This window comes from Felis catus, chromosome A1 (assembly GCF_018350175.1).
Source record: "Felis catus isolate Fca126 chromosome A1, F.catus_Fca126_mat1.0, whole genome shotgun sequence".
Lineage (NCBI taxonomy): Eukaryota > Metazoa > Chordata > Mammalia > Carnivora > Felidae > Felis > Felis catus.
Window position 1 is genome coordinate 25,172,798 of NC_058368.1, and position 27,624 is coordinate 25,200,421.

Genomic DNA, 27,624 nt, shown 5'->3' on the forward strand with positions numbered 1-27,624 from the left:
AGAGGAAACTTTGCAACCACTTTACCTACACGCTCAACTCCAAATTACCGTGCATAAAAGGAAATCTGTGCTCCGTGACCACTTTTGTTTAAAAATGGGTACATAGCAAAGGAAACTGGCAAAAAGAAAAAAAAAAGACAAAGAAAAAAGGAAAAAGAAAAAAGAAAAGACAACCTCCTGAAGGGGAGAAAATATTTGCAAATCATACATCTGATGAGAGGTTAACATCCAAACATATAAAGAACTTGACTCAGTAGAAAAAATAACAACAAATCCGATTCAAAAATGGGGAGAGGATCTAAACAGACATTGTTCTAAAGAAGACAGGCTCACTAATAAATGTTCCACATCACTCATCGCCCAAACCAAAACCACAACGAGATACGATCTCACACCTGTCGGAACAGCTATTATCAAAAAGCAAGTAATAACAAGTGTTGGCAAGGATATGGTGAAAAAGGAACATCTGTGCACTATTGGTAGGAATGTAAATTAGTACAGCCACTATGGAAGAGAGTATGGATGTGTCTCAAAAGATTAAAAGCCAGGGGCACCCGGATGGCTCAGTCGGTTAAGCAACAGACTCTTGATTTCGACTCAGGTCATGATCTCAGGGTTGTGAGATCGAACCCCGCATCAGTCTCTGTGCTGAATGCACAGTCTGCTTAAGATTTTCTCCGTCTCTCTCTCTCTGCCCTTTGCTCGCGCGCGCTCTCTCTTTCTCAAATAAATCAATAAGAAAAAAAAAATCTTAAAAAAATTAAAAGTAGATCTACTACCTGACCCGGCTATTCCACTTCTGGGTATTTATCTGAAGAAAATGAAAACCCTAATTCAAACAGATATATGGGCTCCTCTGTTCACCGCAGCATTATTTACAATAGCCAAGATAAGGAAACAGCCTAAGTACCCATCAACGGAGGAGTAGATAAAGAAAATGTGATATATATCTACATATCTTTAGACAGATATAGAGAGAGAGAGATAGATATCACACAACGGAATATTACCCAGTCATAAAAAAAAGAGGGAAATCTTGTCATTTGTGAAAACATGGATGGGCTCTGAGGGCCTCATGCTAAATGAAATAAATCAGACAGAGAAAGACAGATATTGTACGATGTTACTTATATGTGGAATCTAAAAAACAAAACAAAACAAAACAAAACTCCCGGATACAAAGAACAGATGGTGGTTACCAGAAGGGAGGGGGCGGGCGAAAGGGTGATCGGGGTCAATTGTGTGCGGACAGACGTTACTGGGCTCATTGTGGCAATCGCCCTGCAGTGTATACAAATACCGAATTACTATGTTGTGCACCTGAAGCTAATATAATGTTATATGTCAGTTTTACTTCGATATAAGTAAATAAATAATTGGTTACAGGTGTTGTCAGGCGAAGGGCTGTCTGAGTCGGCAGCTACATTGATCGCTAATTTTTTTTTTTCTAAAATCAACGAGAAATGAAATATCAATGACCATTTTCTACCTAATCTAACCCAGCGTCCACCTGGATCTCTGGTAAACCTTCCCCCTTATTCCTTTCAAACGTATTCTCTTTCCCAAACGGCTGTGGGAAGAACTGAGGGAGGGAGGGAGGGAGGCATCCATCTGCGAGGTGAGCTTGTCAGAGAAAAGTGGAACGACGTGGACGAGCCTTGTGTCCAGTGTGCGAGCTGGAGAAATGCAGAGGAGTGTTTACACTGACTTTGGAGGGCGGGAGCAAAACGCTCAGCCGGGAGCTGCCGAGGGCAGATCACCAAAGTAAATCCCAGGCGCCTCCTCCAGCAGCCCTGACATCTGGGGACAGTCCCCGGAGAGCCACACAGGGCTCACGGGGGACCCTGACGTGGAAGGAAGGGATGATGGCGCGTCTGTGAGGAAAGTGCCCCTGGCACCAGTGTCATGACCATCCAGCCCCCGTGACACCTGCTCGCCCCATCACCCCTCGGGGTGGGGGTGGGGGGTGGCTGGCGTCCCGGGGACCCTGTGCCGCCCCCGTGCCCACCCGGCCTCCCCGTAAGCAGGAGGGCTGATGAGCACATCAAGAACCAACCTCACGGAAGCCAAAGTGATACATCTGTTTATGGTAATTAAATAAATGCCAGCTGGACCCTCCTCGGCGTGCTTACTGAAGCACATGCCAGATTCCCGAGGCTCTCCAAGAATCCGAGAGAAATCAGAGGCGGGAAAGCGAGCTCCCAGCCACTTACCACCCACTTCTTGAGAATCCTTGGCTGAGGAGGTTTTCTCAGAACCGAGAGCCTGGCTTCGGTCCCACCGGGTCTTGAGCAAGTCATTTCACCTTGGCTTCTCCATCTGTCAGGTGAGACGGTGACACTTGCTCTGTGCCTCCCTCCAAAGTGACCTTGGCTAGAGGTTGGCCCTTCCTCATTGACCCCATCTACATGCTGCCTCTTTTCAAAGGAGGTTTGAGGCAGTTTAGAACCACGTGGTGCGGTGACAGGGGAAAGAAAACTGGAAGGAAGACGGTGAATGCATGCGGGTTCGTTGTATGATTTGTACCCATTGCACCCGTTCAGAGTGAGTGGCAGAAATTATAAGGATCGTGGCCTTTGGACTCAGATGTGGCTTCGGCTCCAATGTTCCTGGGTGACCCTTGGCAAGGGACTTAACCACTCTGAGCTTCGTTTTCCTTGTCTAAAATAAGGCGGGCAGTGCAAGGAAGGGAAAATTTAAAAGATGGGGTATGATTCACTGAACTTATCCAAAGTCACCAGGTGACTTACTTTTGCATCTAATTTTTGCTATCTGGGTGAGGAATTAGTAAGAGGGGTCCCCTCAGGTGCCCCAGATCTCTCCAAGGGATCTAGAGTAGAAGGTATGCTGGGAGGACGTTCATTCCGCATGGAGTCGGGAAGACCAGGGACGGACGGGGCTGCCGTTATGGAGGGCACGACTCCTGACAGACGGCAAGCCTCACAACAGCAGGATGGCCAGGTGGTCCAGGGGGCGCTAGAACCTACCATCCCCCTGCCTGGAGCAGGTGCTGGGACAGCAGATGTCTGCACATTTTCCTCCAACCAATTAGAAAACAGAGGTGACAAATGCAATTCCTTCTTACCCTCTGAGGTCACATGGGTATGTCCAGGCAGGCAGGATGAAGAGACAGCCTGCAAAGAGACAGGCAGCGAGAATTCTAGGCAACGGGCTGGCATCAGCGGGGTGTGGCAGCAGGAAGGAGCCCCTGCTACCTGTTCTGTGAAGCCTTTCCTGGTAACCGCTTTCCCCATCTATCTCACGGATGCTGCGCTGGTTTTAATCACAGCCCTCAGACTCCATGCAGCTGTCGGCATGTCTGTGTCCCTAGAAGATGGTGAGCCCCGTGTCCTCAGCCTTAGCATAAATGAATGAATGGCACATAGTAGGTGCTTAGTAAATGTAGGTCTAATTAATAAGTAGAAGGCTCAGGATGGTAAGAACAAAGCAAGGAAGCAGGAGAACTGAGAGTGTTACCAAGACAGAGATTCAAGACGGGCACCTGGGTGGCTCAGTCGGTTGAGCGTCCAACTTCGGCTCAGGTCATGATCTCGTGGTTCGTGAGTTCGAGCCCCGCGTCGGGCTCTCTGCTGTCAGCGCGGAGCCTGCTGCGGATCCTCTGTCCCTCTCTCTCTCTGCGCCTCCCCCACTCACACTCTCTCGCAAAAATAAAATATTCGTAAAAAAAGATAGAGCCTGTATCCTGAAGCCTGCTCTACGCTATGAACTCAGTATGAAGAGGGCAGTCATAAGGCCAGAGCTAGACAAACAGCGAGACCTGGTCCAACCTCCCAGATCCTTCCTGCCTACGGATGGGGTTGGGTTTCTGAGCCTGGGCTGGATCTAGGTTCATGGTTGAGGTCGATGATACAGGAAAATGTAGTATGATGCTAAGTGATGCACTCCGGAGCCACACTACTTGGGTTCAATGACTGTCTCCACAGCTATCAGCCCTGTGACTTTGGACTTCTAACTTAGTTTCTCTTATACCTCAGTTTTCCCACCTGTAAAATGGGAATAACAATAGTACCTGCATTGTAGGGTTGCTGTAAGGACTAAATGAGTTGATATGATAAAGTGCTTGGCACAGAGTGAATGTTGCACAGGTGCCAGCTACTATTATTGCCATTGGTGATGGTGTCGTCACTACCAGACGTTGAGGGGGTTGGGGCGGGGGGCGTGCACGGTCCATAGGTCCTGACGGTGATACAGTAAAAGGAGAGAGGAATCTCATGGGTCCTGGCTTCCATCTATTGTATTACAACTGCCCCCACTTCAACCGGCGAGGGGTTGATCATCTGAAGATTAGTTCTCTACGTGCTGCTGGGAAATGTTTCAGGTTCCGCCTTTTGAGACCTGGGACAGTCCCTACCCCCGCGGTGCCACAGGTTGACTTTGAAAAGAACACGGGTGTGAGATTTGTTTGCCGGTGTACTCAAGTGAATCAGGGGTTTTTGTGGCTTGAGGGATGGGGGACCAAGCTTTCTCTTTTTGTCTTTATGCTGTCTTGTGGGCTCTCGGGCCTAAAGGGGGCGAAAGAACATTAAAACCCGTTCAGTTCTTAAGGGGAGTTCTTGCTTAGTTGTTTTTAAACACATACTTGTAAAGCACTTACCATGTGCCAGGCACACTATTCTGATTACAAATACTAACACAATCTCCAACATAACCCTGTAAAATAGAGCAATCTTTGTCACTACTTTACAGGTGAGGAAGGAGGCACAGAGAGGGTAAGCAATGTGCTCACAAGCTCACAGCAGGGACCAATGAGGCCAGGCTCATGAACACAGGCGCCCGGTCCCAGAGCTGGTCGCGTGTCTCCTATTATGCCACCTCGCCGGAAGGCCTAAGTTTGGGTAAATGCACGAGAAGGTAAGCTGGCCTTTCCCAGCCCAGGGTGAGTTCAACTGCCAGTTACCCCAGAGTCTCCCACTCAGAGCAGCCCTGCCTTCCCCGATGGAAGGAAAGAGAAGTCCCACAGACTCCACCAGAGTCCCAGATTCCTGCTGACTCTGGGAGCCCAGCTTCGGAAGGAAGGTTTTGTGCCCCAAAGACTCCTCCCATATGGCCGAGGACACTGTCTAGCCTGAGACCCCTCCACCGCCTCTTCCCCTTGGTTTTCTATTACTTCTCAGACACCCCCCCCCCCCCGGTCTGAGAACAGGTAGGGCCTGGGGCCTGGGGGACTTCTTTCCTCTTTTCCAAGCAAAGGGAAGAAGCCCCAGGGAGCCTGCGGATGTCAGTAAACAGGTCTGTGTGATCGCTGGGCCTTCACAATTGGACAGCCTTTTCTTTCCCCTGATAGAGATAAATGTTGATAACTCAATGATGATGAAAACATTGTAAAGTGCCAAGCACAGCATGTTTAGTTACAAAAGCCAGGAATAATTGCTTCAGCCTTCCTGCTAAGAAAACCAGTTGTTGGGTCCAGGATAATTCTAGTAAGAAATTGGCATTCGGGGATTAATTGTTTAGAATGTAATGACTGCTACAACCCAAACTAATGAGAACAGAAGGCGGCTTCCAATTTGAATTTCAGGAATGAAATCGGCTTTGCCAGGCTGGCTGGTGCAGAAAAAGAGAATGGAAGGGCTTTTTTTTTTTTTTTTTTTTTTTTTGACCTCAGTTCTGATTGGGCAAAAAAATAAGAAAGCATTTTGCAAGAACAGCTTCTGAGAAGACTAGCCAAAAGTCTGTGCAGACGCCTCAGGAAAATTCTTGATTGATTATTAAAAGCCCGGCTGAGCTTTTCCTTGGGGCCCTGAGCAGGTGCGGGGGCAGCGAGGCAGGGGTGAGTCACGGACTGCGCTGGGCGGGGGTGGGGGGAGCGGGCACTGGGCATGGAGTCCCACCCGTCCCTGCCACTTCCGCTCTGACCTTCAGCAGGTCACCCGTCCTTTCCGAATCTGTCCTCCTGCAAACAGCACTCGCCCTGCCAACTTCAGTGGCTTATGGTGAGGCTCGGGTGAGCAAACAGCTAGCAAAGTGCGCTGTGATCTTTAGATCACAACGTGGGTGAAGAGCGTTATTTGGATAAGTTACCCCTTCCTCCTTCTTTTATGTGTTTGCTTAGCCCTAAAAGGGACTCAAGGCAACCTGCCTATTCTTTTCTAATTTCTAGCATCGCTGTGAGCAGCGTGTTGAATAACTCTCAAGGCAGGCAGTGGTTCAGTGCCAGAAAAGACCAGAAAAGACCCAGGAAGGTTGGTAGTCTCCACGGGACAGGAGCCTGAGGGCCCCTGAGGGAGTAGAACCCTTGCTGGCTCTTCAAAAGGCACTACAGATAAGAGGTGAGGGAGTGAAGGAAATGGGAGTGGCCCACTCATTCAAGTGTCTATTTGTTGAGCTCTGGCTATGAAGATATATTTATTTACTGAGGGACTGTTAGGGGAGTGGCATCATGATAACGGGATTAAAAGGACCCTCACAAGACCTACTTGACTCATGGGAGAGGCCGCAAATTCCCCACCAGTGTCCAACTCTTACCCAGCTTGCTTTCCCAGTTTCCTCCCATCTCCATCCCTGCCTTCTAGCTGACGTTGGTAATACAGATGCTGAGCAGTATTCCCTGGAGTTCTTTCCACTGGAAAGCACCCTCCTCAAAGTCCTACCGTCAGTGGAGGACTCCTCAGACTGCCTGCCCAACGTGAGGTCAGAGAAGGTTCTCCGAGAGGAGTTAGATGTGATGCTCTTAGGGTAAAGGCAAAGGCATTGGAAAGTCGCAAGTGTTGGCCAAGGACGTGGAGAAACCAGAAACCTTGCACACTGTTGGTGAGAATGTGAAATGGTGCAGCTCCTGTAAAAAACAAAACAAAACAAAAAAACAGGAATTTTTTGTATGGAGGTCCCTTATAGCATTTAATATAGAATTACCGTGTGGCCCCGCAATTCCACGTCAAAGAGTTGAAAATGGGCTCAAACAGGTATTTGTACCCCAATGTTCACAGCAGCATTATGTGCGATAGCCAAAAGGTGGAAACAACCCAAGAATCCATCAACAGATGAATGGATAAGCAAAATACGGTCTGTACCTACAATGGAATATTACTCGGCTACAAAAATCAATAAAATTCTGACACATGCTACAACATGGATGAACCTTGAAGACACGGTGCCAAGTGCAATAAGCCAGGCACAAAAGGACAAAGATCGCATGATTCCACTCATACAAACTATCTCACAGAGGCAAGTTGACAGAGACAAAAGGTAGATTATTCAAGATCACCAGGGGCTGAGGGGAAGCGGAGAGTTACTGCTTAAGGGTCACGCTTTCTGTCTGGAATGGCAAAAAAAAGTTCTGGAAATAGATAGTGGTGGTGGTCATACAACATTATGACTGTAATTAATGCCACTGGACTGTACACTTAAAATAGCAAAAATGGCAAATTTTGTGTTTTAAGATTTTATCATAGTAAAAATATATAATTCGCTTAAAAATGAAGGCAAAGTTCCTGGACAAAGTTGGGCAGGGCAGAGCCCTTGCTTGCCTAGGGCGGGGTTCCCCCCCCCCCCCAAGCCTGTCTTCCCTGCCTCTCTAGCCACTTGGCATCAGTTCAGCCATAGCACTCACCTTGCCCCCCCCCCACCCACCCACAGCAAGCCTTTTCACACCGCGTGCCAGGTCAGGTTCCTTGGTTACACTCTCAGAGACCCATGCTCCTTCTTCAAAGTACAAGCTCCAATGATGGAATATTCGAATCATGTCTGGCTCTCCCATGAGACATAAATGCCGTGGTAACAGGGATCATGTCTGTTTACTCTCTCCATGTTAGTGCTACTGCCCCTCGGAGGTCCTCGGTAAATAAATACATTCTAGGGGCGCCTGGGTGGCTCAGTAGGTTAAGTGTCGGACTTTGGCTCAGGTCACGATCTCATAGTTCATGAGTTCAAGCCCTACCTTGGGCTCCGTGCTGACGATGCGGAGCCTGCTTGGGATGCTCTCGTCCCCTCTCTCTCTGCCCCTCCCTAGCTTGCACGCATGTGCGCGCTCTCGCTCTCGCTCTCTCTCTCTCTCTCAAATAAATAGGCTTTAATACATACGTCCATACATCCATTCTGGATGAAGAAACACAGGTACAAATGAGCTACTCCATCTTTCCCCCCCGCCATCTCCCCTCTATCTCTATCCCAATATTCATTAACCATAGCATTTGCATCTGTTGAAATAATTTGAAGTATTTATTTCTTTATGTATCCACAGTGTCCTTGCCTTCTCATTATACGGTAAACCCCTTGAGAGCAGGGACTTTTTCTGCCTTGCCCCCCGTGGTACCCCCAGTATACAACAATGCCTGGCATATTATAGGGCTCAGTAGGTATCTATCGAATCAATGAATAAGCAGACCTCATTAACTCCTGCCCGGATTATCTTCTACTCAATTTCATTGTCTCCATAGGCGCGCCAGTCATGTCACTACACGGACAAATTGTCAATTTGTCCTTGTCCCGTTTCTGCTCTAAGCCTCCACCGCTCCCCCAGGGCCTGGAGGAATGGTCCATGTTCCTGGTAGAGCCTACTCTGGCCTCTCCTGACACTCCCCATGCCACCCCTCAAACCCTTCCACACTCACTAGATAGACCATTCTTAACTCATGCCTCCCCAGAATACCCTCCCCCACTTCCTTGTCTGGTTAGTACTTTCTCACCCTTCAAGACTGCTCAGATGTCACCCCCTTCCAGAAGCCCTTCCCTGAAAGTGTGTGTTCCTATTGTGATGCAAAACTGTTCACTGCCGGGCTCTCCCACTAGACTTGCCGCCCCAGAGAGCTGAGCAAGTTCCATCCATCTCGGTGCGTGGCTCATTGCCTGACATATGGCAAGCGCTCACTGAAGAGGGGTTTAACCAAACTGAGCTCTTCAGAGTGAATCTGAGAATAAAGAGGATGGTCTCTTGATGGAGACACAGGATCTCAGTTCTGTGGAGTCACCACCCTGAGACCTGACAAGATGGCTCCCTAAACCCTGTGCTCTGCAAGTCTCTCCTGGCCCTCCTCAGGCCGAGTCCCACCTGTGGGCTAAGGAATCTGCAGCCACAAGTGAATGTTCCCACCTGGAGCTTGCACCTTCCCTCCCAGGCCTCTCCCTGGGTATCTAGAGCTTGTCTTCTACGGATCTACCCTCGCAAGGGCACACCGTGCCACCAGTATGCATGCCCCTAGGCCCGGCTTCCTTTTTGTGGAGACCGTGGACAGAACCAAGATGTACAGGCCGGGGTGGCCACGGACGTACATCAGGTATGGGACAGGGACGGAGATGGGAAGAAAAGAGAGGCGGGCTGCCCATGGCCAACTCTCTCTCTCCACCACCACGTTCTGGAACTCTGAGGAGTCTGGGCCCTCTAAATTTAAGGCTGGCCTTCTGATGTGTTGTGAAGGTGTTTATCTATTAAGATAGGAAGAAAACACGTATTTTATTTTATTTTATTTTATTTTTTTAATTTATTTTTTAATTTTTTTAATGTGTATTTATTTTTGAGACAGACAGCATGAACGGGGGAGGGTCAGAGAGAGAGGGAGACACAGAATCTGAAACAGGCTCCAGGCTCTGAGCTGTCAGCACAGAGCCTGACGCGGGGCTGGAACTCACGGACCGCGAGATCGTGACCTGAGCCGAAGTCGGACGCCTAACCGACTGAGCCACCCAGGCGCCCCGAAAACACGTATTTTATTTAACAGTCTCTGGCTTAGTATGTAACTCTGAAACATCTATCTAAACGGCTTGTGAGCCTCTATCTGACCCTTGCCCTGGGTCTTGCTAATGCTGAGGGTGGGCCTGGACCTCAGCCGGAAAGAAGGGCATCCCTATCACAAGGAGAGGGGATCGTGAGATATGGTTCTCATGTCCTGAACAAAAAATACAAGGAAATTGCTACACTAAATAGGTCTTTTTCTTTTTTTTTCTTTTTTTTTTAAAAATTTTTTAACGTTTATTTATTTTTGAGACAGAGAGAGACAGAGCATGAACGGGGGAGGAGCAGAGAGAGAGGGAGACACAGAATCGGAAGCAGGCTCCAGGCTCTGGGCCATCAGCCCAGAGCCCGACGCGGGGCTCAAACTCACGGACCGTGAGATCGTGACCCGAGCTGAAGTCGGACGCCTAACCGACTGAGCCACCCAGGCGCCCCTAAATAGGTCTTTTTCAATAAGCGAGTTTGTGTTCTCGTTTCCCTTCGGTTACACTGTAGTGTCTGATGGTGAAGGGAAAACCTTAAAGACGTGTGTGTGTGTGTGTGTGTGTGTGTGTGTGTGTGTGTGTGTGTGTAATTTATTCACAGGCCTGAGAGAGAGAAGGAAGGGACAAGCAAGATTGTTTTGTCTCGAACTATCTGCCAGATGTCAGGAAAAGGGTTACCTGGAGGCGGGTACAGGCAGGAGGACTGAGAAGGGGCTTGAAAGACGTTCCCAGGACGCAGGAAACGTCCACTGTCTTGATCGGAGTGGTGGTTACTGGGTCACGCAGACTGAAAATTCACCAAGCTGCACACCTGAGATCAATGCACTTTACACACAAGTCAGCTTGGGCTTGCCGGCTCAATGCCCTTGAGCGAGTTACTTGTCCTCTTAAACCTCAATTTACTTAATACATAGTGGGTAAGATCAACACGTCTACCTCGCGGCGCTGCGGGAAAGGCAGAAGCAGCGAGAACGCAGTCAGCCGTGCTCCTTTATTATATTAGCTGCATTAACTACTATTGCATTAGCTATGTAAGCTGTTGATTCTTTAAAGGCTTGAAACTTTGAGACGTATGGGTTTTTTAAGGTAGTTTTTCTTAGAAAAACAACAACAAAAATGAGTTGGCTCTATCCAAAACTCTTCTCTCTTCTAACTAGTTTGTCGATACCACTCATTTTCACTGCCTGATTTCTTGTAAACCACACTCCGTCTAGGTGTCGACTTTACTGCATGGTAAGACCTTTACTGCTGTCACGGGGGACTTCACCTTGGCCCCGGGAGAGCCCTCATCCTGGCTCTAGCTGATTCCCCCTGTGTAATGCCCTCGCTCTTGTCTCATTCCACACGGGAAGCTCAGCGTGGGTGGCGGGGAGATTTTGGTTGTTCTTAGATTAGGTAAGCTGGGATGGCCATTTTTGAGTCTCCAAAATGTTGAACACGCCCTCCTCATTACACCGCTATTCAAGTATGCGTCTGACTTTCAGCTCAGGTCACGATCTCGCGGTCCGTGAGTTCGAGCCCCGCGTCGGGCTCTAGGCTGATGGCTCAGAGCCTGGAGCCTGCTTCCGATTCTGTGTCTCCCTCTCTCTCTGCCCCTCCCCCGTTCATGCTCTGTCTCTCTCTCTGCCTCAAAAATAAATAAACGTTAAAAAAAAAAATTTAAAGTATGCTGTTCCCTAAATTCACCCTCACGAGGAGAAGTGGGCTTTGAGAGAGTTCTAGGAGCTTCAAGAATACTATTTGTACATTCACCAAACCTTTCCTAGTGCCCACCAAGGACAAGGGGCCATCCCGGGCACCTGGGAGAAATAAAGAGGGTCTTGGGCCCCAGAGAGCTTAACTGGCCCTCCTCTAGATGAGGCTCTGAGAACGTGAACTTCAGCCATGCAGATGCTAATCTCATTATGAATCAGGCAGAAATACGTACTCAAGGGAAGGCGGCTGAACAGAGTGCGCACAGTGGGGCTGCTTTGCTCATGACCCCTCATGTAGCCCTCCCGACAACCCCGCCGAGCAATTTTCATTATTCTCATTTTACAGACGAGGACACTGAGGCTCAGAGAAGCCAAGACATGGCCTGAAGTCACAAAGTTCATAAATGGAGGCAGGACTGGCTACATCATTTGTGGGCAACAGTGCAAAGTGAAAATAAGGGGCCTTGGTTGAAAAAAATCAAGAATTTCATGGTGGTGTCAGTAATCCATTAAATCAAGCCTGGGACCCTTCTAAGCTCGGGGCCCTGTGCAGCTGCACAGGTTGGCTGCTACTCTGGTTTCCTACAGATGGACACAAGGCCACCCTAGTGACCTTTCTAACCAGAGCCAGATGCAGCCAGGAGCCCAGGTATCTCCTGAAACCTATGGGACCGAGGAGTCTGTCCCGGGCACAAGCCACCTGTACCGAAGGTGGTTAGGAATCCAGTCCTTAGCTTCATTCTCTGCTGTCTGGAACTTTCTCAGTCCCTCTATGAACTCTGTGGCCTCTGGTCCAGCTCCAGGCCTGGGACTGGCCATGTCAGCATAATGCCCCATCAATTAAGAATAAGAGGGGCGCCTGGGTGGCTCAGTCGGTTAAGCATCCGACTTCAGCTCAGGTCACGATCTCACGGTCCGTGAGTTCGAGCCCCGCGTCGGGCTCTGGGCTGATGGCCCGGAGCCTGGAGCCTGCTTCCGATTCTGTGTCGCCCTCTCTCTCTGCCCCTCCCCCATTCATGCTCTGTCTCTCTCTTTCTGTCTCAAAAATAAATAAACGTTAAAAAAAAAAAAAAGAATAAGATTGGTGGCAAAGAACAGAGTGATCAAGCATCAGTGGCTTGAACAAATAGAGGTTTCTTTGTCTCACAGAACAAAGACCAGGAATAGAGAGCTTCTAGCGTTAGTTCAGGTGCTCAAAATGTCAAGATTGGCCACTCTGTGACTTTCCTGCTCTTTCCTTCAGGGTATCAATGTTGTAGTTGCAAGATGCTCACTGTGGCTCTAGCCATCTTGACCGCGTTCAAGAGTAACAGAAGGCGAAGGGTGACCCTGGTCTCAAAAAGGAAAGCGAAAGCTTCCTCAGGGTCCCTACCTCCAAAGGATACCCCTGAAGTTTCACTGCCCCAAACTGGGTCACACGGCCACCCAGAACTGCTAAGAAGGGCTGGGAAAACAAAGAACAGGGACTCAGTGGCTCAGGCCAGGAAGTGGTCACTAAGCTGCCATGAACAAAACTGAAATACTGGTAACCACGGCGGGGGAGAAAAGAGCTAGTACTGAGTAAGCGCTTAAGACTGCTGGTTACTCTATGGACACCTCTTGTGCCCTGAGTTCATCCCAGTCCACGCGTATGCCTCCCAGCAACAGTCCTGGGGGATCCTGAGATCACACGGGTGCCTGGGGGTCCCTGGGGGTGCCTGTCACCCCAGGAATGTGGGAAGCTGGCAGCCCATGTCGCTTCCTCTCTTCCCTTACAACTCACAGAGAGTTAAGGTCTTTCCAAGCATGCCCTCCCTCTCCTGTGGGATCATAGGCTCCTGGGGGGCAAGTCCATGTTCAGCGTGAAGAAAGGTACTTAATGGTGTCAACTGTGTGAGGCACCGCGATGTTGCTACAACCCATTAACGTGCAATAAAGCCTACAACACAGACCTGAGGGGAGTGAGAGGAGAAGGCACAGAGTGTCTTTAATAGCATAGCTTGGAGAGTCAAGGAGGGCTTGCAGGGAAGGCTACCGATCCACCCATCTATTCATTCATTCAATCATTCAATCATTCGGGGCGCCTGGGTGGCTCAGTCGGTGAAGCAGCCGACTTCGGCTCAGGTCATGATCTCGTGGTCCGTGAGTTCGAGCCCCGCGTCGGGCTCTGTGCTGACAGCTTGGAGCCTGGAACCTGTTTCAGATCCTGTGTCTCCCTCTCTCTGACCCTCCCCCGTTCATGCTCTGTCTCTCTCTGTCTCAAAAATAAATAAACGTTAAAAAAAAATCATTCAATCATTCAAATATTTATTTAGCACCTACTCTATGCCAAACACTGTCCTAGGCACTGGGGATGCATTAGTGAATGAGGTAAACAGGTCCCTGGCCTCACGGGCTTGATCTCCATCTAGTCCAGACAGGAAGTAAAAAAAAAAAAAAAAAAAAAAAAACCCAAGTAAATATGTCAGATAATGTTAAATGCTTTACAGAGAATTAAAACAAGCTTCTATGGACTGGGTCATCTAGGAAAGCCTTCTCTTAAAAAAGCGACACGTAGGGGCGCCTGGGTGGCACAGTCGGTTGAGCGTCCGACTTCGGCCAGGTCACGATCTCGCGGTCCGTGAGTTCGAGCCCCGCGTCGGGCTCTGGGCTGATGGCTCGGAGCCTGGAGCCTGTTTCCGATTCTGTGTCTCCCTCTCTCTCTGCCCCTCCCCCGTTCATGCTCTGTCTCTCTCTGTCCCAAAAATAAAAAAAAAATAAAAAAAAAAATAAAAAGCGACACGTGACCTAGAATCTGCAGGAAAAGAACATTCCTAGGCCGAGCCCTTCAAGGCTCAGGGGAAAACATCTGCTGGGCAGGGGCTAAGGAGAAACCAAGAAACAAAGCTGCAGGGCTGGGGCTCTGAGGGTCAGAGGGAGGAAGTCAGAGCCTCATGAATGCTGAGGGTCCTGGGCTTCCTCTGTGTGCGTTGCGGGTGTAGGGGGGTGTCTAGAAGCAAGGTGGGGACTTCCAGGATGAATCCAGGGAGCGAGAAGAGAGCAGGAAGAAGGGCCATCCTGCAGCCAAAGCAGGATAATGACAAAGGTCCAGAGAGTGTCTGTCACTGGAGCAGGTGTGACATCGGAGAAGGAGAAGGGTCCCTGTGCTCGACCCTTGGGAACTCCTCGGTGGGGGATTAAGAGGGAGAGGTGTCTTCAATGTGTTAGTAGCTATGACCGCCTTGGGGAAGGATGGATGGGAAGCCCATTAGAGGTGTCACGACATCCAGAAATGACCAGGATCCACACTGCGGATGGGGCTGGGCGGTGGGAAACACAGAGGTGACGGGGGAGACAGGCAGAATGGAGAAGCTTCTATCTAGAAGCTTCTAGCCCGGATAGAACCAGGCTTCTATCTCTGATTGCTCCACAGGGTCTACCTGGCGCCTTGCCACTGACGGGTGCCAGGTGAGTACCCATGTTTGCGGAACAAACGAACACACGAGACAGCTCAGAAGCCTGGGAAAGCAGCAAGCGGGCAGACAGGTGCAGCCGCAGAAAGCACTGCCTCCCGTGTCACCTCTCGGTCACCAAGACGTGTCCTAAGAGACATGGGCTTTCTTACTTTCCCCAACTGGTACCTTCGGCAGAAAAGCGAGCTGGGAGAAGTGGGTCATCTGGAGCACTAATTTACAAAGAAGTGAAAAGGTCAGTTCAGATTTAAGGCCCTCCCTGGTGATGAGGCGATGCTGAGCACATCCCTTCCCGGTTGGGAGCGGGGGGGGGGGCCCCCCCCCCCCAGCTTTGGTTTGGGGCCATCGGTTTCCCTCCCGGTGATTTGTGGTGGGGAGTGTGGCAGGAGGGAGGCTCCGGGCGTGGAGGCCGCTGTGCCTTCCCTGCGTTTTCTCCTGCATCTTCACTCCCGTTTATTAGTGTGATGCTCCCGGCGTCGAGATAATGATTTAAAAGCTCTAATTTTGTTACATCCTGAAGCCTGCCTGCCATCAAGCCTGATTGTAATGAGATTTGGGAAGGAGCTGGGCTCTTAGCTGGGGTCAATTCATCTCTGGGAGAAAGTGCTACCATCAAAACGCCCAGGAATTATTAGCACTTAGAGGATGGCTGAAGAGGCCCTATTAATGTGAGATGCCCGGGGAGTCAGGCCTGACGTGTGAGGTGCAATTATATTTCTTCTTTATTTCCCCCGGCTTCATATTTAAGGGTGAAGAAAAGATGGGTAAGTAAGAGCTTGTGAAAAATCAATAAATATTTATTAAGCGCCTAGAACACGGTCCTACCACCTTACCTGTCTGCACAACGTTCCAGCCTCACGAACGTGAGCACAGGAGCCCACACGGTAGCTCTCTTACTCGCCTCTCAGCCCTCCCCTGAGACAGCACAGCATGGCCTGCTTTCCTATTTTTGCTTCCTAATAAATGAGGAATCCAAGGCACAGAGAGAATACATCCCTGTCTCTCAGGATCTAAGTCTGGATTGGCCAATTCCAGCCCACTGTGTCCACAAACCACGGAGCACCTCTTTGTGCGCTAGGCTCCGTGGTGTGGGTGGGGTGGGCAGGGGCTGCAGAGAAAGCCAGCACCTGCTCTGACAGTGGTTCTCAGCTCTGCCCGCCCTTTGGGCCCATCTAAGAAGCTTTAAAAAAAGAAAAAAAAAAAGTAAAAAATGCCAAACCTGGGTCCCTCCCCCAGAGACTCTGCTCTAGTCACATGACAGCAGGCTTAGACCTTTGGAGCTTCTAGAGTGTGGGAGAGTGCGGTGTGCCAATCTCAGCCTATCAATAACCAAGGTTGTGATCGGACTGGCCTTTGTGGTCCTACTAGGACTGCAAGATGCCCGTAGCTATAACCATCAGGAAACTGAAAACTAAAGGTTTATCATCTATAGGACCTGGAAATTACATAGTACTCTGGGACCACACAGCCGGTCATGTAGAGGGAGAGAGGGAGAGAGGGAGGGGGAGGGAGACCTTAGCCAAAGGTCTGCTTGGGTCCTGCTTTTACTGAGGTTGCTCCCGTGGGGTCTAGGGTTTCAGGACTCACTCTTAATTACTGATTTTAAAACACAAAAGCAGGGGGGCGCCTGGGTGGCGCAGTCGGTTAGGCGTCTGACTTCAGCCAGGTCACGATCTCGTGGTCCGTGAGTTCGAGCCCCGCGTCGGGCTCTGGGCTGATGGCTCAGAGCCTGGAGCTTGCTTCCGATTCTGTGTCTCCCTCTCTCTCTGCCCCTCCCCCAAAAATAAATAAACGTTGAAAAAAAAATTAAAAAAAAAAAAAACACAAAAGCAGGAACTTAAAGCACAGGAAGACAAAAAACAAGTGGTCCAAATGGTCAGTCATCAAAATCAACAACTTTTAACGATAGAGAACAAACTGAGGGTTTGACGGAGAAAGGTGGGTGGGGGACGGGCTAGATGGGGGATGGGTACTAAGGTGGGCACTTGGGATGAGCACTAGGTATTGTGTGTATGTGAGGAGTCACTGAATTCTAGTCGCGAAACCAGTATTGCCCTGTATGTTAACTAAAATTTTTTTTAAAAAAATCAAGATTTCTAAAACAAAGGGGCAGGTGGCCTGGCCAGTTATCTGGTTGTTTGGCTGGCAATGTGTTTATCTGAACTAGTCATCTTTGAAGTGGATGCTTAGGCAATAAAAGCTACAGTCAGGTGCTCGCACTACAAAATACAAACCAAAAACCAACACTCAAGATTTACAGAGAGAAGGAAGAATATGGTAAGAGACGGGTGAGTGGCAGGGGGCCTGTGCTTACTCTATTTTTATTAATAGCAACACTTTATTGACAAAACGACAGGCAGGTCCCCTGCCTGCTGCCTGGCCTTATCACATTCAATCCTACTAACAACGCTGTAGGGCTGGGGACATTATTGACACTTGTAGGGAACTCAACATGGCGTAGCGAAACAAATAAAGGGTTTGGAACTAATAGGAATTGACTTCAAAACCAAGGTCTGTCGCTTGCTATTTGTGTGATTTTGAACGAGTCACTTAAATGTCCTTAAGTCAAATTTGCCTAGTTGGTAAATGGGATGTAAAAATTTGCCCCGACTTAGGTTGTGTGACGACCGCAGGGATGAAAGTGTATCTTTGAACTTTGTAGAGTTTACTCTGTGAGCCATAAAACATCATCCCCGTGTTACGACGGAGGAGAAAACTGAAGCTCAACACCAGTAAGCAATTTGCCCAAGGTCACAGGTCGGGACCCAGGCCTCGGGTGAGACAGGCCCACTCCTTCTGTTATGATTCAGCACCACTCACTATACTGTCTGTAGGATGTCTCTAGGAGGAAGCCACCAGAGGGTCACTTTCACAGTCCCTGCCTCCCCAGAACGCATTCACGTCTTTTGGCCTCTGCCGAAAAGGGACACTAGGACAATTCTGGGTGGCCAGAAGCTGGAAAGGCTTCCCATTGTCTTTGGGTAGCGAAGATTTTGAGACCAAAATGTTTCCAGGGCTTTGGGAATCACAGAAGAGACCAAGCTCTCTAGAGTCAAAGAGTTTACATTCAGATAATTGAAGAATTTTAAAGCTGGAAGGCATATCAATCATAGCTTCCGCGGAAAAGAAAAAAAAAAGAAAGAAAGAAAATTGGAAAAACTCCAGAGGTAGAATGAGATTTAAGGTTTCTCAAGTAGTGCCTATAAAAAGACTTGCCAGGGAAACCACAGCGGACTCGCCTTGCCGAGAGCGGCCCCAAGAATCGGCTGAAATGGTGGACAAGTGATTTAAAAACTCGGAAGCAGTGATTCTCAGCAGTGGCTGCCTATCAGAGTCGCTGGGGAGCTTGTGCACGATTCCAAAAGCGGCGCCCACCCCAGACCAATTAAGTCAGTACTCTGGAGTTAGGGCTGGGCTGGCAAAGCTCCTCAGACAATTCAATTGTGCAGTTTGAGCTGAGAAACCGCCACTCTGAAGCATCATGCAAATATGAGTTGTCATTCTATTATGCAAGTAGACCCAGGGCTACTATGGAATAAGGTACCCGCAGTCTACTGAGGTTCAAATAAGGACTGACCGCTGTAATTTTTTTTTTTAATGCTTATTTATTTTTGAGAGAGACAGAGACAGAGTGTGAGCAGGGGAGAGGCAGAGAGAGAGGGAGACACAGAATCCAAAGCAGGCTCCAGGCTCTGAGCTGTCAGCACAGAGCCCCATGCAGGGCTCGAACTCAGGAACCCTAAGATCATGACCTGAGCTGAAGTCAGATGCTTAACCGGCTGAGCCACCCAGGCGCCCCAGGACTAACCACTTTAATCTATAGCAGAAGGAACCAGTTGAACCAAAGGAGCTGACTGTCCAGAGGGGGATTAAGAGAGTCCCCAGTGTTTGCCTCTCTCCAGGGTGACCCAAGTGTAGACTGCCATGGAGGACCCATGACCTCCAGTCTTCATCTGTACTTTAACAAAGGAAATAAATAGGGGCGCCTGGGTGACTCAGTCAGTTGAGCGTCCGACTTTGACTCAGGTCATGATCTCACAGATCATGAGTTCAAGTCCTGCATCAGACTCTGTGCTGACAGCTCAGAGCCTGGAGCCTGCTTTAGATTCTGTGTCTTCCTCTCTCTCTGCCTCTCCACCGCCTTCTCTCTCTCTTGCAAAAATAAACATTAAAAAATTTTTTTAAAAAACCATGTTAATTTTCAAAATGTGGAAAATAAAAATATAAAAAAATCTGTATCACCCATAATCTCATGGTCCAGGGGTAATCATTATTGATTGCCTTTTAAAATGTATTATTATTTTAATTTATTATTTACCATTTATTATTTTGTTATTTATTTGTTATTTATTATTTTTGCCTTTTCCCCCAGTTATCATACGTACATTTGGCAATGAAAACTGAAGCTCGCTTTCTCAAGGCACTGATCACTGTTGAGTAATAATTCAGAGCTGAAGCTTAGCTCAGAAAAGATTCAAATTCAAATGCAGCTTATTTAATTACAAGATAATTCCTTTTAGCACAGTGTGTTTTTACATGACCCAGTATGCTGCCTACTATACTTTAAAAAAATAATGAATTACTGGGGAAATATATTCACCTCTAAGACAGTTAACGGTGGAGCTGGGGAAAAAGCGCCCAAATCACATTTCTGGAGGACTGCAGTTTTTCTGCCGACTGCTCCCAAATTATGAGAGTGGGATAGTATACAGGGCTGAGCTGAGATCCCGGGGTCTCCAGAGAGTGCTGAACAGGTCTCAGGACTAGCCCTGGGAGTTTGGACCGGGAGCCCCTGGAGCCGGACTCCTCTGAGACGCCCTGGGTTCCGCTTGTCGCTTGCGGTGGGGAACACGTGCCCCCAGAGCAAAGGCGTGTAGTCTGAGCCAGGAACACTCGGCTATGATGCATTCCCCGGAACCGCCGCCGAGGGCCCCATAAATCACTCCTGGCTCTTCCCCAGGGCCTCAGCCCCGCTTCGTGGCGGGTGGTGCTGCGAGATAAGCACCCGAAATCGATTCAGTGCGTGGAAAAGAACGTCCAGGTGTATCACAGTGAACGAGGGTCCGGGCTCTCTCTTCCCACCCAGCTTGCAGAATGGAATTCCTCCCCCCACCCCCGCCTCACTGCTTTTCTGCCTCACACTTGTTGATCAGCAAAGCAAAATTCAGGAACAGGTATTTCCCGGGGGCCGTAACTAGGTGATGAGACGATTAAGAGGGCCACAGAGTCATTGAAAGAACACTCGCTTCTAATTTGCATCTGTTGTGGTTAATCAGGATGAAGGTTAAAGTTCTCTCCAGCACTTTTGCACTTTGAAGTCGAATTGTTCTTATGGAACCAGTGTATTTTTGACTGCCTACTATATGCCAGGCACTGTGCTAGGTCCTGGGACACTGTGGTTTGGGCCCTGAGGAAGCTGACAGTTTAGACGGGGAGACACGAAATCAAATCGATGTCGCATGCTGTGTTTGGGCGACTAGTCCCTGTATTCGTTTCCTGGGGCCACCAGAACAAAGTACGACAAATCGGGTGGCTTTGGCAGCAGAAATGTGTGGTCTCACAGTTCTGGAGGCTGGGAGTCCCAGATCAAGAGGTCCCCAGGGCTGGTTTTTCCCGAGGGCTGTGAGGGAGAATCTGTCCTATGCCTCTCTCCTAGTTTCTGGTGGCCTCAGGAGTTCCTTGGCCTGTAAATGGTGCTTTCCCTGTGTCTTCACATCATCTTTCCTCTGTAGAGGTCTGTCTCTGTGTCCAAAAATTCCCCTTTTTATAAGGACCCCAAGTCATATTGGATTAGGGCCCATCTTGATGACCACGTTTTAACTCGATCACCTTCCAAAACCCTATTTCCAATAAGGTCACACTCACAGGCACCTGGGGTTAGAACTTCAACATCCTTTTCAGGAACACAATTCAACCCATAATTGCACGCATATATATTTACGAAGCGGAGAGGGGACCACAGGGGAGGGACCACAGATCGTGGTGGGAGAGTCCCAGGAGGAGAGAGAGAAGGCCCGGAGGGAGGGGTTAGCCTCCTAGAAAACTAGACCAGCAGTCACACGACAGGAATAAGCCCTACAGCTAAGTCCACTCCAAGGGCCCCAGCATCAGGGCAAGAAGCCCCAGGAAACCCAGAGACTCCCAGGCGGAGTCTGCTCTCTGCAGCAGGGTAATTTTGATATTGGCAGAGGGGATGGAGGAGGTAGTGGGGGCAGGGCACTGTTGCCGCTCGGAAGTACTCTGGAATCGTATACGCTGTCATCTTGAGCAGGCCAGCCCCCGATATTTGTGAGGCCCGGGGCATAGGGAAGCCCTCATATCATATGTCTCTGCACTTTGAAGTCGTAAATCAAGCTATCACGCTGTTAGACAAAATATGTTCTATTTTCCCACCTTTCCACACATGACCTTGTGACAACCTGGAAGCCCAAGCTCAAGTTCCCGATTCCTGGACTCCGAGGAGCTCCTCACCAGAATGTAGTTGCGGGAGGGAGGGGAGCCCGCCCCTGGCCCAAAGCCCACACCCCTTCTCAACCTACCCCCGGCTCCATCCCATAACGCAGGGGCCACTCCTGCGTAGGTGTGGACGCCCAGCCCACACATGGAAGCTTCATCCACCCCTCCCCTCTGCCCCCACAAACAGAGCCTCCTGACCACCCCCTTGGCTTAAGGTTTGTACTGGTGGCATGATATGTTCTTGACTGGGGGCCCTGCAGGGTGCAGGCCCTGTGGACTCTGCCCTGTGGGTGGGTGCAGCCCGGGGTGGGCCTCTGAAATGCAGGCCCAGGCAGGGGCTCTGCTGACTGGATATAAGGCCTGTTTCACCCTTGAACACACATTGGCCAACTGTGTGGCCACCTGAGAAATAACTTTCTCCTGAATACCAACTTCTGGGAAATTCTCTCTTATCTAATTTTCCTCAGTCCCCCCTCCAAAGTCTGACTTCCCTTTTGCTATTTTTTTCTTAAATTTGGAATTGTGGATTTCCTGTAGAGGCCCTTGGTCGCCCGACTCTTCCCCGACGGCCACCTCTCCCCACACACGACCTCCATCCCAGCCATGCCCCCCAGACACGCCTACTTCCTCCTGCCTCTGTGAATTGGTGCCCACTGTCCTTCCTTTCTTCCTGACATGCTCTTCCCACCTTGTGTCTGTTAGAAATCAAGTGCAAACAGCAAACGGTAACAACAACAAAACAGCGGCTCACGTACGACTGGTCGTGGTGCTATGTTAAAGCAGGCAGGAGGCAGGCAGGCAGGCCCACGATAGCATGGTGACCACACAGGCCCTCGGGGGCCGGCCTTCTAAGCCTTTCTACGCCAGCCTCTCACTTCCTTTCTCAGCATTGCAGAAGATCACCAGCTGGCCCTGGCAGCCTGAGCCATCACAGGCACACAGCAATAAGAAGGAAGGACAAGGGTTAAGGGCACATGCACTGAGGTTGCTTTCCCTTAAAGAGCTTTCCAGAAAGTCCAACCATCAGCCTCCACTTACATCTCGATGGCCACCCCCATCTATATGGTAGGCAGGAAATATGTACTATTTGGCCAAGCACTTGACGGCCCCCGACGAAACTCAGGCGCACTTCTGAAGAAAGACAGGGAGATTGGGTGCTGAATGGTCACTGGCAGTTTCTGTTCTGCGGGTGCCTATCCTCAGGGTTTGGCTCAAGGGGCACCTCCTCCAAGAAGCCCTCCATGCCTTGCACAGGCTCAGTCATGTGCCCTTCTCTTTGATCTCTCCGTGCCCTTTTCACGGCTCTGGTTTAGCATTTACCTAGTGCCCCGGAAAGGTGGGGTTTCTTGTCCATCTCTCCTTAGAATATGAGCACCCAGGGGGAAAGGCTGTGCTTTATTCATCTCTGCATTACCTAGTACCCGCACCTGACAGGGACTAAGAGTAAAACTCTTTTGCAGGAATTACTATTTTATTGTGGTAGGCTGATAATGGACCCCAGAGGTGTCTGCGTCCTAATCCCTGGATCCTGTGAACGCTACCTTCTATGGCAAAGTCTTTCCGGTGTGATTAGGTGAAGGCTCCTGAGATGGGGAGATTGTGTGGCGTTACTGGGTAGGCCCTAGATGCAATCACATGTATCTTTAAAAGACAGAGGCCAGGAGAGATTCGGCACAGACACACAGAGGAGGAGATGATACAAAGGCAAAGCGAGGAGACAGTCGAACACACTGGCTTTGGAGACTGGAGTGACCCAGCCCCAAGCCAAGGGACGCCAGCAGCTACCAGAAGCTGGAAGAAGCAGGGACAGATTCTCCCCCAGAGCCTCCGGAGGGACTCGGCCCTGCTGACAGCTCGGCCTAGTGTCACTAACTCCAGATTTCTGACCTCCAGGACCGTGAGAGAATAAGCTTCTGGTGTTTTAAACCACCGAGTCTGCGGTGGTTTCAATTTGTTACACCAGCCTTGGGAAAATAATACACTTATTTGCCGCTTTAAAACAACATCATCATTTAATGTAACTACAGACATAAACATAACAAATACATCTACGTGTGTATATGTGTCTTAGTTGAGGATCCCCAGAAACCAACCCTGAGACAAGGACACGAACACAGGTAGTTTATCTGGGAGGTAAACTGAGGGAAGTGAGACCATGAGCCACAAACGGAAGGCAGCCACATAAGGTACACAGATGAGCAAGTTACCGCCGTCGGCACCTGGGGCGCAGTCACCCTGGGGACCCACTGGGAGACGTGGGACATGCCTCAGAGTTACCCATTAAGAAGGAGGAATCTGGGTATTTCCCTCCAGTTTCTGGTCATCACGTGTCAACAGCTGCCCCTGGGGCAGGGTCGCAGACACTCGCCGGGTGAGGCACCAGCGTGTGTGGGAAGGGTGCGTGGCCAGGGAACGCGGGCCGGGCACCTGCAGCAGATGAGTAACGCACATGCTGTGTTCCCTACACACACACACAGGAGACGCCCACGGGGCACAGCGTGTGAGAGCAGGGGCTCGGGGCTCTGACCACCCCCACATCGTATTCTCCTCTCTAACATGGGAATAGCGATGCTGCCTGACTCATGCCATAGGAGGAGTAAAAAATACATAAAAACACAAAGCCACATATAAAACATTAATATACGTTATATATATATATATATGTATATATATATATATATATATACATATATATATATATGTATATATATATATTACAGGGCTAACCGTGATCCAGACGCTATTTTAAGTGTCTTCTGTAAATGACTCATTTAACCCTCAGTAATACTAAGAGGCTGGTGGGATTACTATTCCTATTTGCCTATGAGGAAACTAAGGCACTAGCTAGGAAGTAGCCGGGAAGGGGATTTGGTCTAGTGCAAATTCAGTGCAAATCCTAGTCATCAGGTAGTACTGCCTTCTTTCAATGGATTTATATTACCTGATCCAATGCAATGATTACCTGGTCGGTAATAAGCTCTCACAACATTGTTGTTGTTGTTGTTGTTGTTGTTGTTGTTGTTGTTGTTGTGATCCCCAGTGCCTACTGCTGCTACCTAAAGGCACAGGTGGTTCCCACAGACACTCTGCGATCTTCTCCAGCCACATTGGGTTGGCTGTCCCAGGGCAGGTGAGAAGCAGTTCAACGCGGCCCAAAGTGAAAAGAGCCCCCTGCGGAACTGGAACTCACGTGATGTCAGAGAGCAGTCCCCCTGACCCTTCGCCTTCCTGGAGGCCAGGCGGGCGAAAGTGAGCAGTGCACTTTGTTAGTGCTCGACCCTGGAGCACGCGAGCACAAGAGCAGAGTAGTTCCGGGGCGTGGCCACGAGAGGGGCTGCTTGCCTAGGGCTGTGCTGATATTTACATTCAGATGAATGCTAAATCCTCAAGGGTTTCGGGACTCAACGTTCTAATTTATAATGAGACTTTCAAAGACAGGTGCATATGCATAGTTTTCCAGGCCACGTGTTAGTGGAAATAAGCGGCTGTAAACACCTCTCTTCTTTAGCTGGGATATGAACAGGTGTCCCTGGTTGAACCTCACTTCACTGTCTTTATTCCAGTCTCGGCATCAGGATCCTGAAGTGAGGCCAGCAGAAACAGGGCCACCAGTTTGCCAGACCGTAGGGCACCAGTCCCTGCGGTCTGTGTGAAAGCAGAGGGCCCCCTGGAGTTGTGCAATGGCATGGCATGGAAGAGAAACAAATTAGATGGAGCTTCTGGTCTCAGTCCAGGCCCCGCACACTGGGAGAGCAGGAGAGCCCAGCCTGGCTGCCTCAGCTTCATGAGAACCTGGGCAATGCAGCTAAGCTTCTCTGTGCCTCAGTTTTCTCATCTCTAGAGTGGGGCTGCTGATAATTCCTCACATACGACTGTGCTGTGAGGATTCATTGAGACAGTGCGTGTAATGTGAGTCCTGGTTTTTGAAAATGTTACGTGAATAGTATCTGTTATCCTTTTACTACAAGCATCCCCCCGCCCCCCCCCCCCCCCACACTGCCATGTCACTTTAACAGCCTCTGTCGGTTGTGTGACAGATGAAGAAATGACTCCTAGGAAGTTAATCAGCTTGTCTGGGCTCTGGAGTCTCACTCCAAACTGGGGCAAGAATGGAATTCAGGGGTGTTTTTTCTACCCAGCCCTTTGAGATCATCGTATGAATACCTGTAATCAGTGGGAAAAGCCAGAAAGTTTGGTCTTTCCTGGTGGATAAGATGTATTGCTTTCAAATGAATCAGGCAACCTAAGATGCCAGGGCTTACCCAGTGTATTAGGGTTCTTTGAGGACAGAACCAATAGGATCTATTTTCCAAAAGAGAGAGAGAGAGAGAGAGAGATTTATTTTAAGCAACTGGCTCATGCAATTGTGGGAGCTGTCAAGTCCAAAGTCTGCAAGGCAGGTGGCAGGCTGGAAACCCAGGAAAGAATTGATGTTGTGGCTTGAATCTAAAGACAATTTGCAGGCAGAATTCCCTCCTCCTCATGGGAGGTCAGTCTGTTTTCATTTAAGACCTTCAACTGATTGGATGAGGCCCACTCACATTATGAAGAATAATCTGCCCTTCTCAAAGTCTATCGATTTAAATTTTAATCTTATCCAAAAAGAAAAGAAAAGAAGAGGCTCCTGGGTGGCTCAGTCGGTTGAGCATCCGACTTCAACTCAGGTCATGATTTCACAGTCCGTGAGTTCGAGCCCCGCATCAGGCTCTGTGCTGACAGCTCAGAGCCTGGAGCCTGCTTTGGATTCTGTGTCTCCCTCCCTCTCTGCCCTCTCCCACTCAGGCTCTGTATCCCTCTCTCTCTCTCTCTCTCTCTCTCTCTCTCTCTCTCAAAAATAAACATTAAAAAACTAAAACCAAACAAAAAAAACAAACAAAAAAAACCCCAAATACTTTCCCAGCAATATCTGCACTGGTATTTGACCAAACATCTGAGTACTCTGGCCTAGCCAAGTTGACACCCGAAATCAACCATTACATCCATGACATCCAAAAAGATGAAATACATCAGTACAACCCCTCCCCGGCAAGCACCCACAGTGACAGATTTTTATTTCTGCTAGATCTTTGTGAGCAAATACACTTGGAACTTCCTCCAGCAGCCTGGAACACTCTGAGCAGCATGGTGCTGTGGGGAGAAGCTGAGATCTGGGGAGGTGAGAGAGAATGAAGGCTACACATCGCAACCCTACCTTTGCACGTGCTATTCCCCATGCCGCCAAGTCTGCTCCCCTGTTTCTCCTTGCTTTCCCAGTTCTTGCTCATTCTCAGGGAGGTCACTTCTTCTGGCAAGCCTTCCCTACCACCCCAAGATGATGTTGGTTTTCCTGTCAAATATCCTCTGGCCCCCAGCGCCTCCCCCATGCCTTGGCACCTCCCCCGTGTGACGTACTTGCTTAACAACTTGTCGGTTTCTCCCACTGAACTCTCAGTTCACTTCTGCACGGATGGATGAGTGTTAGGGAATGCACGGTTGTACCTCCACCCCAAACTTGCACATTGAAACCCTAACCTCCAATGGGGTGGCATCGGGAGGCGGGGCCTTTGGGGTGGAGCCCCCACGATGGGATTAGTGTCCTCACAGGGGAGAGTCTAGCGCCCCCACTGCCATATGAGGATACAACAAGACGGCCACCCCGCAAACCAGCAAGAGGGCTCTCACCAGACACCAGTCCTGCCACACCTGGATCGCGGACGTCTCAGGCTCCCGGACTGTTGAGAAACAGATTGCTGCTTAAGCCACCCAGTTTATGGCATCCTGTGACGGCAGCCTGAGTGAACCACGATAAGCAAATGAGAGGAGTGGCTCTGTAAGGCTGAGGAGAAGGGCTTGTCATCAGGAAGCTGGTGGCAGGGGCTTTCCTCCGATGCAAGACCCAGGAACACTGCGCTCCAGTGTCTTAGTCTATTCGGGCTCCTATAACAGAGTACGACAGACAGGGCATCTGAGCAACAGCAGCAACTTATTACAGTTCTAGAGGCTGGAAGCCAAGGTCGGGGTGCCGGCGTGATCCGATGAGGGCCCTCTTCTGGGTCATGCGTCCTCACGTGGCATAGGGGGCACGGGAGCTCTTCAGAGCCTCCTTCATAAGACAGTAATCCCACACCTGATGGTTCCACTCGCGACTTAAACACCTCCCAAAGGCCCCACCTCCTAACACCGTCACACTGAGCATTAGGATTTCAACCTATGAATTTGGAGGGGACAGAAACATTCAGACCATAACATTCGGGTTCCCTGGCACCAGGTCTGGGGCTTTGTCTCTTGCTCCCAAACAGCCTCCTTCCCACACTCCACCTCTGCCCTTCTCATCTGCATGAGAGCGTCACCACGTAAAGAGCTGAGTGTGGCCAGCAGTGTGCCAGGACCTG

General features: G+C 49.6%; 2 protein-coding genes across 20 annotated transcripts in view; one reads left to right on the forward strand and one right to left on the reverse strand.

Moving 5' to 3' along the window:
* Positions 1 to 27,624, reverse strand: part of CBY2 (chibby family member 2) — a 160,929-nt gene that overhangs the window by 36,866 nt on the left and 96,439 nt on the right. For 13 of the 18 annotated variants that reach the window (XR_006594743.1, XR_006594756.1, XR_006594755.1 and 10 more), the window contains exon 3: positions 6,612 to 6,796. The exons of the other annotated variants lie outside the window; for them this stretch is intronic. The gene's annotated coding sequence lies outside the window, so the exon portion shown is untranslated. The remainder of the gene's footprint in view (positions 1 to 6,611; positions 6,797 to 27,624) is intronic. 18 annotated transcript variants of the gene reach the window in all.
* SIAH3 (siah E3 ubiquitin protein ligase family member 3) overlaps positions 1 to 27,624 on the forward strand; it is a 76,543-nt gene that overhangs the window by 12,081 nt on the left and 36,838 nt on the right. The window lies entirely within an intron of this gene.